Source organism: Xiphophorus couchianus, chromosome 22, assembly GCF_001444195.1.
Source record: "Xiphophorus couchianus chromosome 22, X_couchianus-1.0, whole genome shotgun sequence".
Classification (NCBI taxonomy): Eukaryota; Metazoa; Chordata; class Actinopteri; order Cyprinodontiformes; family Poeciliidae; genus Xiphophorus; species Xiphophorus couchianus.
The window spans coordinates 4,318,588-4,330,816 of NC_040249.1; the positions used below are offsets into that span (position 1 = coordinate 4,318,588).

Consider the following 12,229-nt stretch of genomic DNA (forward strand, 5'->3'; position numbering starts at 1 on the left):
TAGAAACTAGTATGATTCGAATTTGTTTCAAAAGGCAGTTTGCAAAAGCGTGCTATTAGGCTACTTGAGATTTGTTCTCTGGAAGGGAGCAGAAATCACAAATCATTTCAAACCGACTTACTGATCTTCTGTGATCAAATAAAGAAAAATAATCAATACCAGCCGTCTCTTGTGTTTTATATTTTGCTTGATAGGAACCAGACTTTCAGATCTCTTTTTTGCTCTTTTTTTTTTTTTTTTTTTTAATAGTTCTACTGAAAAGCTGTGAAAATGTTATAAAGATCTGTTTCACATTTAGGCTTTAAGCTGGGCCCAATTGTTGCCACTTAAAGAGACACAATAGGATTTAAAGGGATGGATATGTTCATTACAGTAGTGTGATAGCGACGAACTGTGCTTCAAAGATACAGAGTTTTAGAACGTACACACTGCATTGATTTTTATTAAACTGGCTGAAATATGAGATTGTTACTCCGCATCAGCAAATTTCTAATCTTAAATGACCCAAACCAGTTGAATCACTATTAAGGACAAAAAAAAAGATCCCGATTCATACGTACGAACCACACTTCCAATGTAGGAAATCCTTGTTCCAAGATATAAGTCGTCTTTGCCTCTAGCAAGTATTAGGTAGTTTCTTAAATTTACCTTAAAAGCATCAGAGCCACACATTTTCTAATCATTCATGAAGAACCAGGCAATGGTGCAAGGTAATTTCTCTCTACCTGGTTGACCGCTGATGACCATTTGTCAGATTGAGATGATTTATTTTCCACTTGATGGAAACATCTGATCAGATCGTTCTTATTCGACAAAGAGAGAAATGAAGGTGGAGATAGCATCGCACAGCTAAGGACCCAAGCCAGGGAGCTGGGACATTTAACACTAATTGGGATCTTTTCCTGCAAATATACACACACCCTCATGCACACACACGCATACCCACACAGCTGTCAAAACAAGGGAAAGAACAGAGGTACTCCTGCACACAACATTTTAGAGGGGAAAATTAACATCTGTGGCCTTTGTGCCTGGTTTGTGTGTAACTTTTTATTGCTCATCTTGTGGAGATATGAGTATGTTTACAAAGTTAAATTGTGAGGAAACCAGCCTCCTTCGGGGACAAACTGCAAGAACCGAAAACCCCGAGTCATTTAAATTTGAGGGTTAAAAGTTGACGTGGAGAAAGTGTTGGGTTATGCTTCCAAACATCTTCTGAGGAGCAAATGTGAATTTTTTTTTTTTTTAGAGTTTTCTAAGAGGATGGAAACTAATGTGTGTGTTTGTAAAAGATTACCCAGAGCTGTCGAGCTGCACATGCTCTCACGCACAGGCGCCGAAGGGAATATAATTGAGTTGCATCTTGCGGGTCTGCGTTTAATTTCGTCTAAAATACTTTGGTCTGAAACGACCGGCCGAGCCATCGAGACTCGTGTCTGCAGTCTGTATTATTTTGGTAAAAAGGACCATCTTGAATATTCCTCCCAGGCCAGAACAGACACGTGTCTCAACAGCTGCCTCTACTTTCTATAATAACCCACCAATCCAACAGCAGTAACAGCTGGCCACAAGTTGACACTATGCAGTGCTGTGCCCAGCAATCCCATTTTCAGAAAAAAAAAAAAAACAACTTTCCATTTGTCTCCTGCTCTAAAATCGAAGTTCCTCTAACAACCTTTCCTCTAATTTGTTTTCAGCATTTCCCTTCCTTTGACCTATTTTGCAGCTCTGTTTTGAATTGAAGGGGTTTCTAAAATGGGTGGGGAGAGAGTGACTGCTGAAACCCGGAGCTAAATGTCAAGGAAGATGTTGTCTAAAGATGTAATCCTGAGCACTTTGGTAGCTCAGGTGGAAACAAGGTGCTTTACTAGTGGCATATAGTCTAAAAACAAATACTTTATGGAATACGTCTAGCTTAGTGAGATTGGGAGTGCCTGCGGTCACCAACATTCGGGACTTGCAACAGTTTTTTCACTGGATTAAAGCCTGGACTTTGACTGGGACACACGGATCTTTGATGTGAACCATTCCAGTATGGCTCCAGACATATACCGCCACCACGTTTCACTCCAGGGATTTTCTCCTCAGGGTTAGGTGTTGCGTTATGCCTTTCCTTTTCTCTCTCCGAGTAAAATTCTAAATTTGTTTTGTTTTGATTTCATCTGACCAGAGCACCAAACATGGAGAAGCAGCATTCACCTTCTACAAACCACAAATCTAGAACAAAACAGCCGAAACACTGAGTTCCTTTAAATCTAGACTGCAACCCCACCTGATTACAGTTGCTTTAGAAACATCATAAATAAAAGCTGACCAACATTTTGATAGGAAATGTCGGCACTTGGCAAAATGTATCGCTTCAATTGTTCACTCTGTATGCTACGATTTTGTATCTTTGCGTTTTGAACTGCCTTGTTGCTTTTTTTGTACAGATAAACCCGATTGATTGATTCCATTCAGGGCGACGGGCTTACAAGCACACCGACTGATGAAGGGGCAGAGCTCCAAACACTTTTATCAACGATGAAAGGAGAAATATCACGCTGGGAATGAATTTATTGGTTTCTGTGGAGGCCAGGTTTGTAAAGTGCATGACTAATAGTTGTGTAGTCAGCAGATTCTCTGGAGTTACTGCGGGCCTCTCGGCTGCCTCTCTGACTAATCCTCCCCTCGCATGGCCTGCTTAGGTGTCTTTGTCCTGCTTCTTCTTGCAGTTGTGCCCTTTTCTTCTTACAGATGATGGATTTGACAGTGCTGTGTGAGACGTTCAGAACTTGAGGTACATTTTGCAACCTGACTGGTTTTTATTTATCCACAACTTTCTCCCCGACTTGTCTGCTGTGCTCACTTATTGCCGTGACGCTGTTCGTTCACGTCTGTTGCGTTCCTCTGGATTTAAACTTAATAAATTACTCTAACAGGTGGACTCCATTTACAAAAATAAGTTGAAAGACTTAAATATATTGGATTTTGTGGTTGCAATGTAGCCAGATGTGAAAGGCTCTGTTCATAGGCCATTAAGCAGATGTTGCAAAGCTGATTTAAATATAAATTTTTACTAAAGCTTAAAATATATTAGTATCCCTGTGGTCAGGTGTGATGCTGCTGATTGCTCCAAGTCAAATATTTACTCTGCTCATAAAACATTCTGAACTACTTGTTCCTTTTTTTTTTGCTGTAATGAGTTTACATTTGACCTTAGGCACACACACTTCTTAACTTACCAGCATACACAAGTTAGAGGATAAAGTGTACCATATTTTAAATCCTGTCTGACATTCCTTGAAGCATTAGGAAAAAACAAGTTGCTCTTATCACAAGTTATCAACTACATAATTGCGGTGAATTGATATTAATTAAGCCATAAGCCGGTTGTAATTTCTGAATCGGCTTGCATGGGTCCAGACAGGTTTATGAGGGACATGTGAGCTATACCTCGGAGCTTTGCTCCTCTGCGAGACCTGGCTGTACATCTTGTTTTATTAGCAGCCTGTCGCTGGGTTTCTTGGTTTTGATTCTGTCGCCACTGTGTGCCCAAGTGTGAGGACTTCCTTAAATACCGACACCGAGGCAGTAAAGTGGCTCCAGTGGCGACGCAAGCTGTTTTTTTTTCTCTGACGCAATGACACATATTGACATTTTGGACTTTGATGTATGGATGAACTCCACTTCGGCTGATTACTCTCGGTTGCTAAGGCGTCCGTTGCTGCCTGTCAAGGAAACCAGCTGACGTAAACAACAGCTACCAGAGGAGAGTGATGGAAGTCTAAAGGTCTGTACGACTGGAGTTATGGCCTTTTCTAAAGTTTTTCTGGGATTTCGACTTTTAAGTAGCTTGATTCCTAAATCAGAAATTGATAATGTATGATCAGTGTGACAGAATAATAACTGGAAAGTAGTATAAAATTAAGAATAAATTCAGTCATATAAATTCAATGTGTTGGAGCAGGGACTTATAAACAAGCATCAGTCTTGGAGAACTGGAATAAGACAACTAGGATTAAATATCATCAGGTCTTTCAAACCAAGATGTTTTACAATTTCTGACAAAATAAGACAAATGTATAACACTTAAAATGTGTTTCTGACACTAAAAGAGCTTTCAAAGCCATTGATCTCTAAAACAGAAATGAACAGTCATATATGGATCATGATATGTTCTCTGGAAAAAATCATCTAAGACCGTCCAATGCCGTAAAAAGAGAAAAAAGTGGATTTTCTGTACAAAAATCCCCCTTCTAATTGTAAAATATTGAATATAAATGTGGCTATTTGTTGGAAACTTAGAAAAAGGGTGAAGTGTGAACTCTCCTTTCTCAAAGATTTGTCCATGCAGCTATTTGAGCATAAACACATCGAGAGGAAAGATTTTTTTGAAACAACAAAAACGGATCTGTGGGAAATTATTACGATTTTGGCATGAGGGCACAGAAACAACAACTCATGCTCTACAATAGATATCTTAGTAGTGTCTCAACACCCAGATCACTGATGAGACTTTTTTATTTTTTATTTTATTTGTTTGTTTTTGTTTTCTTAGCAAAACACTTCTCAGGCACTAATGGGGATGTAAATCTTTGCCATAATCATTTCACACTGGCTCTGGAGACGTTTTTCTTTTTACAACATCTTTGTGGTGGCCGCTGTGTTATGCACTGCCGGCCAAGTTTAGCACGTCGCATGTAAAGCAAATCGTCTTCTGTAACTTCCTAAAGTATTCTCAGCTGCTGTGGGCTCAGATTTTTCCTCAACCTTTTACCGAATCAGAAAACTTAATTTATTCCTGGAGGCACCATTGTGTTCATTGATCCAGATATGAAATAAATCATGAAATAAATGGCTCAGGAGAAAAATAAACAGAAAAAAACAAAACAAACACACGCAGTCTTATCATCAACAAGATTTGTTGACCCTTAGTGTAAAGGGTCAACAAACGACTAATTAGTTTGACGTGAGAAGGCATACAGAGAAACTGCTCCTCTAGGTCATGTTTCCGTCTACTAATGACGCCTTTAGCTTTTTGGACTGCATGTCCCTTCCAGAGAAAGGTCAGATTATTCAAATGGACATCTACGATCTTTGAGCAGATTTTTTTTACAATCCACGAGAAGACAGTCCTCATCTTTAATTGACAGCCCATCAAATCATACTAAAAAAAACAGGTAAGACTCTCTGAATAAAGGAAAGATTAAAAAAAGACATCAAAAATATATATTTTTAAAAACCTAAGAGAGTTTAGTCTTGACAGCAGGTAGATTATTTTTGTCCACTTTTGACCACAGAATGACACGGACATTCAGCAGACAGAACCCAAAGACTCTGTGATCTCTTGACTGGGGCTGAACTGGAACCAAAAAATAGCCACAGCGGCCCCCCATGATTATTTATATATGATATACAAAGGCACACGAAATACCCCAGGATACATGTGCATGTGTTGTGTTTCAAAAGTTAAAATAAAACGAAGCACAATAACGAAGAAGAGAGTAGCCACATATTTTTAAAAATCTGATACACTCTTTCAGTAGTCAGAGTTTCATCTGGTCCCAGACGATAATTATCATCATGAAGTAAAAATGGATGTCAAAGAAACACTGCTGCAGATTTCCTTCCAGTGTTTGATGAAATATATTGCATACACAAATAAACAATGACGCCCATAATAAAACCACATAGAATAAGACCATGTAAAATAAACAAAGAGCTCCTGATCAAAGTGGCTCCTAAAAAGGCAAAAAATCTTTTAATCTGGTTATCTACTAACGACAAATCATCCACTTCAGCAAAGCAGTGATTCTCTAGAATTACATGACAACTGTAAGCTGTAACATCTGCAAACTGGAACTTTGTGGCAAGCTAAAATAACACAAAGTTGGGCACCAATCTCACTCATAGCACTATTTGAAAACAAATAATGTTTTCTCACACACACCGACACGGCTTGTGCACAGAACTACAAATTAATGCACAGCTTTGTGCACTAAACAGCCCTGGAGGCTAATATTATTATGCATGTTTTAAGTCTTGCAATAACTTCCTACGTTGAGCATTTTATACACTTTTTGCTACAATTTCCCCAGATGCTACTTAGTGTCTATAAACTTTTTATCGCTTTTAAGTAGTATTAATGCTAACTGTTTACAACAACTGATTTTACCCTATCGCTAAACGTTAGGCCATGAAATATGTAATTCGCCAGCTGAAACGTGAAGGAAGCTACACTATTAAGCGTACTGGAAACCGAGTGGGCTGCATGTGGAGAGTCATTTTTTGCCAGCAATGGAATCTCTTACATATTCGTCTATTAATTGCACATTATTCGGAAACGTGGCCAACATGAACTGAAGGGCTTCGTTCACTTGCTGCCAAACTACAACCATGGCAGCCTACAATACTAAATAAGTACTAAAAAATAAAAAAAATTTTAAAAATCAGTGTCATCGTTCACAGCTCCTTCTCCTGTTTGGCCTGGATGAAATGCATCGTGGGAAACTGAACTGAAGGTAAGACGAGAATCCGGCAGAAACGCTCAGGAAGGCAGTTGCCAGGCTAGTGTGACGTATTACTGTCTAAAAAGTGAACCTGAATGAAATAACATCAAGAGTATCATGTCATGAAATTTGTTTGAAAAATGTTAAAAAATGCACACAAGTCAACAAACTCAAAAACAATGGAAATATGACAAGCTTATTACCAAACAAACCCGTCTGGTTTCAAGACACTGACCGGTCTGGTAGTACAGTAATTCAGAGATATAAACTCCTACCAGAAAAGCTCAGACCAGGTGGTTTCCCCGGCGCTCGTTATGATGGGCGAAGGCAGTGGAAACATGCCTTCAAGAGCTGTGGTGAATCTGCCTCCTCGTCGTGTCTCTGCCCTGCAAAAGAGATGACAAAAGAAAAAGAAAACCCCCCTCTTAGACAATAATCTGAACAAAACGGGAAACCTGGAGACATCCATTGTTCAAATTAACTTCTTGAGGTAATCTGGAGGCAAATTCACTCCATAAATATTAAAAACTATTCTCAGACAAGTGAAATAGTCTGGTTTTAGTTTGGTTAATTGAACCAAAAGCACCTCTAAACGTCACAGCATTTATATTCAGGGGTTCAGTTTATACTTTTACGAAATTAGATGTGCTGTATTTAACTTTGCTCTGTTTTTTTTTTTTTTTTTTCTTTTATAAATACAGTCAAAATACAATTGTTGAAATTGAAAATGTGAGAAATCTCAAGATTTTTTTCTGTCAAAGCATTTCTGGAAAAAAAGAAAATCTCAGCCAAAGCGATTCTTACATGTTATCGTTCTGCCGTTGATATCACACTCCTTTCAGCTGACTCATAAACATATTAATGGTGCAAAGCGTATGAGGAAGAATGCACACACAGCAACACTTTTGAGAAATCCCCATTTCTGTTCAGAATGAACAGTAGCTGCTCTCCTTACAATATCGAATGAATGCCTGAGAAAGTTGCTCAGGAGTCACTCGTTGGCATAAATAATGTAGCATTGGTGTCTCTTTTTTTTTATTTCTCGACAAATACCAACATGCCCTCATCTCAGGGATCTAACATGTCTCACATGTTAACCACCGAAAGACTCTGGATGACTACACCTTGTTTCATAATGTTTGAAAAGTGATTATTCTAAAAGGAACAATAATTTACGCAGTACGTGTCGTGTTTGGACGAAAAAGGAAAAAAAATCTAATTGATTTTCTGCTCTTCAAAACAGTTAGAAGGTGAAATGAAGACAAGCCTGAATGTTGGAAGCAAAAGAAGAAAAAATAAATAAATCAGTCACATTTAGGATTTACATATCAGATTAATATGAAAATTAGGTTGGAGACACATTAGCAAAAAAAGTGAAACTATTTTATTAACGATGCAAAAGTTTACAGAACTTTCACTCACACACACACACACACACACACACAAAAACGCTTGTTTTTTCATCTTTATCTAACATTTTTGGGGTTTTTGTTGTTGTTGTTTGTTTTCAGGTCTCAGATTATCACTCATGATTTACACGTGTTTGAGTTTTGTGTAACAGATAAGTCAGCGCCTGAAAAGTCGACCCACGCACTTAACGGACGGACGCATTATTTCGTGGGCTGAGCTCTGACTAGAAACGAAGCCCGTTTCTGTGTGACAGAAAAAAAAAGATGGAGGAAAAAAAGAGGCTTGCACTGGGTGTTCAACCTGACTTCAGCTCATACATTTTAATCAATACATCCCAGGCTACTTTTAGAGTGGATTTTAAGCCAAGTCGATTAGTCCACCTTTATTTTTAATTAACATTAATAAGATGATAAATAGATACAATACGTAACATTCTTGTAGATTTCTAAATACTGAAAAATCACAATGAAGTTTATCTGTTTAAGATATCTCTCTTTTTTTCCAAATTAATAACCACGACTCCGTGCATGTTTCTTTTCCCCAAAAAAGTTCCCCAAAATACGCAAATTGGTCAAAAATATAATTCCTACAACTCTCTTCTGTTGTGTACTTCTTTTCCTCATCTCACGTTGACTGGAAAGCTGTCAAACATTAGCTTTGTCTTGAGATTTTCACACATCTGTGCAGCTATTCTAAAGGAGCATCTCACACTTTAACAATCTACACCATAACAGCACAAAACCCAAAGTGCTTGTACTGAATCTGCACCAGAAACTTTACAACTTAGACAACTTTACTGTGTTTTCCGGCAGTGGGAGAAACATTCAGTGCTTGTCTTTTTAATCTAAGATAAAGGACTCTACATGATTGTGAAAAGCAAAGTAAAAAATGAAACTAATGCTCAGATGACTAATCTGCCAGGAGTTCACACAAACAATGCACCATAAATGCAAACAGATATTAAATGTGGAGCACGTTGCACTTTGCCTACAACCAATTTTAAGAAATCGCAACCTTTAATGAGGAAATTGTAGACATTTCCTTAACTCCAAATTAAAAATCCAACCCTTTCGATCTCAAATGGACATTGTCACAGCAGTCTTTCCCACATCCAGTGTAATAAAACAATATGGTTGTATTTATTTTTATTGGGAACCTGCACTCATTAACAAGTGAGAATTAAGTGTTAATACTGAACATTTTCTGTCCACCTTGGACCGTCTGTCTTATAGTATTCCTAATAATCCATTAAATTGTCTTGAAAACGTCAAGGCTTGGATAGCGCAACATTTTTTAAGCTTCAGTGAATCCAAAACAAACGTTACTATATTCAGACCTAAATGTACCTGAGGTAACTTGCTTATTAATTTTGCTTTCCTCAGGCCATTCATCAAACATCACATATCAAATTTGGATAGTAACGACTGACACGGGCTAAAAGATTTTGTCAAACAGATCAGATCTGTCTAGCAAAAAAACAAACAAAACAAAAAGTTTCTTCCACTTGCGGCAAACAGAAAAACTTCCGTCAGTTTTGTTGAGGCATGACTTGGAGAGAACAAAACACGCCTTCATCTCAACCCGTCTCGACTATTGCTATGAACTTCAGCCGGCGTCGGTCATGCATCCCTTTCCCGTCGTCAGCTGGTTGAAATCGCTGCCGTTGTCTCTTAACTGAAACACACAGATGCTTTTAGCTGTCGCAAAAACCAGGCGGAAACATTTCCTACTGTGGCTGAGTCTCTTTTTAAGAAAAGCATATTTTTTGAATAATATTTGACTCGTGTGAGTTAACATGCTGTTTTTGCTGTCTCTGTTTTATGAGTGTTTTAATGTCTGTTTTATTTCTTGCTTTTATCTCTTATTTATTCTATTTTTGTATGATGCTCTGGGAAAACTCGCTGGGTTTTAATTTTGCTTTACAAATAGATTGGATTTGGATTTGAATGCCGACCTGTCAGAACTGTTCAGTCGACTCCTCACATCCATGGTTCATGGAACTGAACTTTTTTTTTTTTATTGCACAGGAGTAAACAAAAGCAGAGAGCCTGCAGTGAAAAACAAAAACAAAACAAAAAAGACGCAACATTTTTGTTTTAAGGATTAGACATTGTCTCTCCCTATGTTTGTACATTAAAATGTATTGCTTTGCATTGTTGTTCCTCTCATAATAACCAATTGTGATCTAAAAAAAAAACAGAATGTAAAACAACTTAATTGACTAAAAAAAATAAATGAAGCTAAGATATAATTTCTTACATTCATAGAGACAAGAACAGACAAATGAACCGTTCATTTACACAGTCTGAATTACTAAATTGTGTAGATTTGTGTGTTTTACGGACTTAGTCTGAAAGTCCATAAAACCCACAACATTCAACTTGTCAAATGTTGCATCTGATCACCAGACCTCAATGTTGTTTTTACATAGTGTGTGATGCATTTGACTGATGGTAATCTGCTGATCTTCAGGTTTCATCGCTGACCTTTCACAAGCAAATTATTGGAAGTGCGACAGAAGAGCTTCTGCCTCGCAAGACCTGTTTTTGTATATAATCCTCAGTAGCCAGTGAGCGCAGGCGAGCCAGTAAAATCTTCCTTAAAGTCATCAGCACAGAACAGCTCAGTCTCGGAGCAATGAGGTAGTTTTTGTTCGGTTGATAGTTTTGTCATTTCTTTTTTTTCCTTTCAACTAAGATAAACAGAAAAAACAGCTTAAACAGCCAAAGCTAATAACAGGCCCAGAAGAAAACCTTCATTCATTTACCATAAAGACGAGGTGTAGAGAAAAACATCCACCCTACTTGTGGTGCATGATGCAAATTAGGCCTACGCACAAATTTTCATGAGATGAAAACTTCACATCCTCATACTTTTTGTTTATTTAACAAAGTATATTATACCACTGTATAATTGTGACTTAATTTGTTCTAATCTACGACATAGTAAGCTGACGCATGATTGCAGATGGATTTACAGTCTGCCCTGATGAAACGTCTGTTTTAAACGTGGTTCATCAGTCAGGCCATGAGTGCTGTGGTCTTTAGCAAAGGAAGTGGGTAGTTGGATCTTAAGAAGCAATCACACAAATGTCATTAAACATATTTTTCTGCAGCGATGCAAATATCGCTGCATCCCCTGTTTTACTTCAGATGAAGCCACAACTCAAATGAATTTCATACAATTTTTTCTAATTTGTTGCACATTTCTTTTAAACAGAGCATTTAATAACTATAAGGTATTATTTTTCTTATGTTGTAAATTTGCCCTTACTGTACAGCCTCGTTTCTATTGTTCTGTTTTTATGTTAGTTTGAACCTGCATGCTTCTAGTTTGGGTCAATAAATTTCTATCCTATTCTATTCTATGCTTCTTCTATCTGTGTTTGTATGATTCATAAATAAAAAGGTGAAAAAGCTTATTTTTCCCATCTATAGCTAATTTATGTAACCAGAGAAGACACCCCCTGTTGGTGACTGAGCAGAATATAACAATGTGGAGCTAACAGCTCAGAAAAAAGGAGACGGGGGAACATAAGTATGCAACACTTCCTTAAATGAAGTTCAGTCAGGTGTTTTACATTCTAGGGAAAAGCAAATTAAAATATGACGCAAACTATTTTACTTAAGAACGGAGCATTCTGGTTTTGTTAAACACACAAGATTACCTTTTTGAAGTTAACAGCATGTCCATTTTTCCAATGAAGTAGAGGGAAAAAGCATATAGTACTTTTTTCCACCTCGTCTGACTTTTAAAACTTAAATTGCTTAAATTATTTGACTCCACAGTTTGTGATTTGCTTCCAAATGCTAAATTGCTATTGATAGTAAATCTCCTTTGGTCTTCTTTCCTAGTTAAAGTCAGGGAAAAGGTTGTAACTTTGTGAACGTTGCTCTGGGCTACTACGTTGTGTCCTTCATCCAACATTTATCTATGTAGCGCAAGTAATATCATCTGTTTCTACTTTAATGGCACATCACTGCAAAAAGCTTGCAATATTTAATGTACATGGGAAGGAAAACTCTGAGATTCTGAGATTTGCTACCTAAATCCAAGTTTCACAACAAACGAACCAAGATCCATGAGCATGTAGCCCAGACTGCACTCAAATTTTACATTTTAAAGTTAATCCCTGCTGTTATTTTGGTAATTTAAGGGTCTTTAGGAACCAGGGTTAAAACAAATAGTGTGTTAAACATTAAGTTAAAACTAGCAAAGTTGCAGCGGATCCCCTATGAAACAGAGTCTGTTGGACAAATGAAGCCATTATGAATGAGTCATTATGAATCCCATCACTTCGTACAAAAAACATATCTAACATGTTATGA

The 12,229-nt window shown here is 37.5% G+C and overlaps 1 long non-coding RNA gene across 3 annotated transcripts in view; it reads right to left on the reverse strand.

The window, feature by feature from the left end:
• Positions 1-12,229, reverse strand: part of LOC114138597 (uncharacterized) — a 92,779-nt gene that overhangs the window by 8,193 nt on the left and 72,357 nt on the right. For all 3 annotated transcript variants that reach the window (XR_003594242.1, XR_003594241.1, XR_003594243.1), the window contains one exon: positions 6,767-6,877. This is a non-coding gene — a long non-coding RNA (uncharacterized LOC114138597). The remainder of the gene's footprint in view (positions 1-6,766; positions 6,878-12,229) is intronic.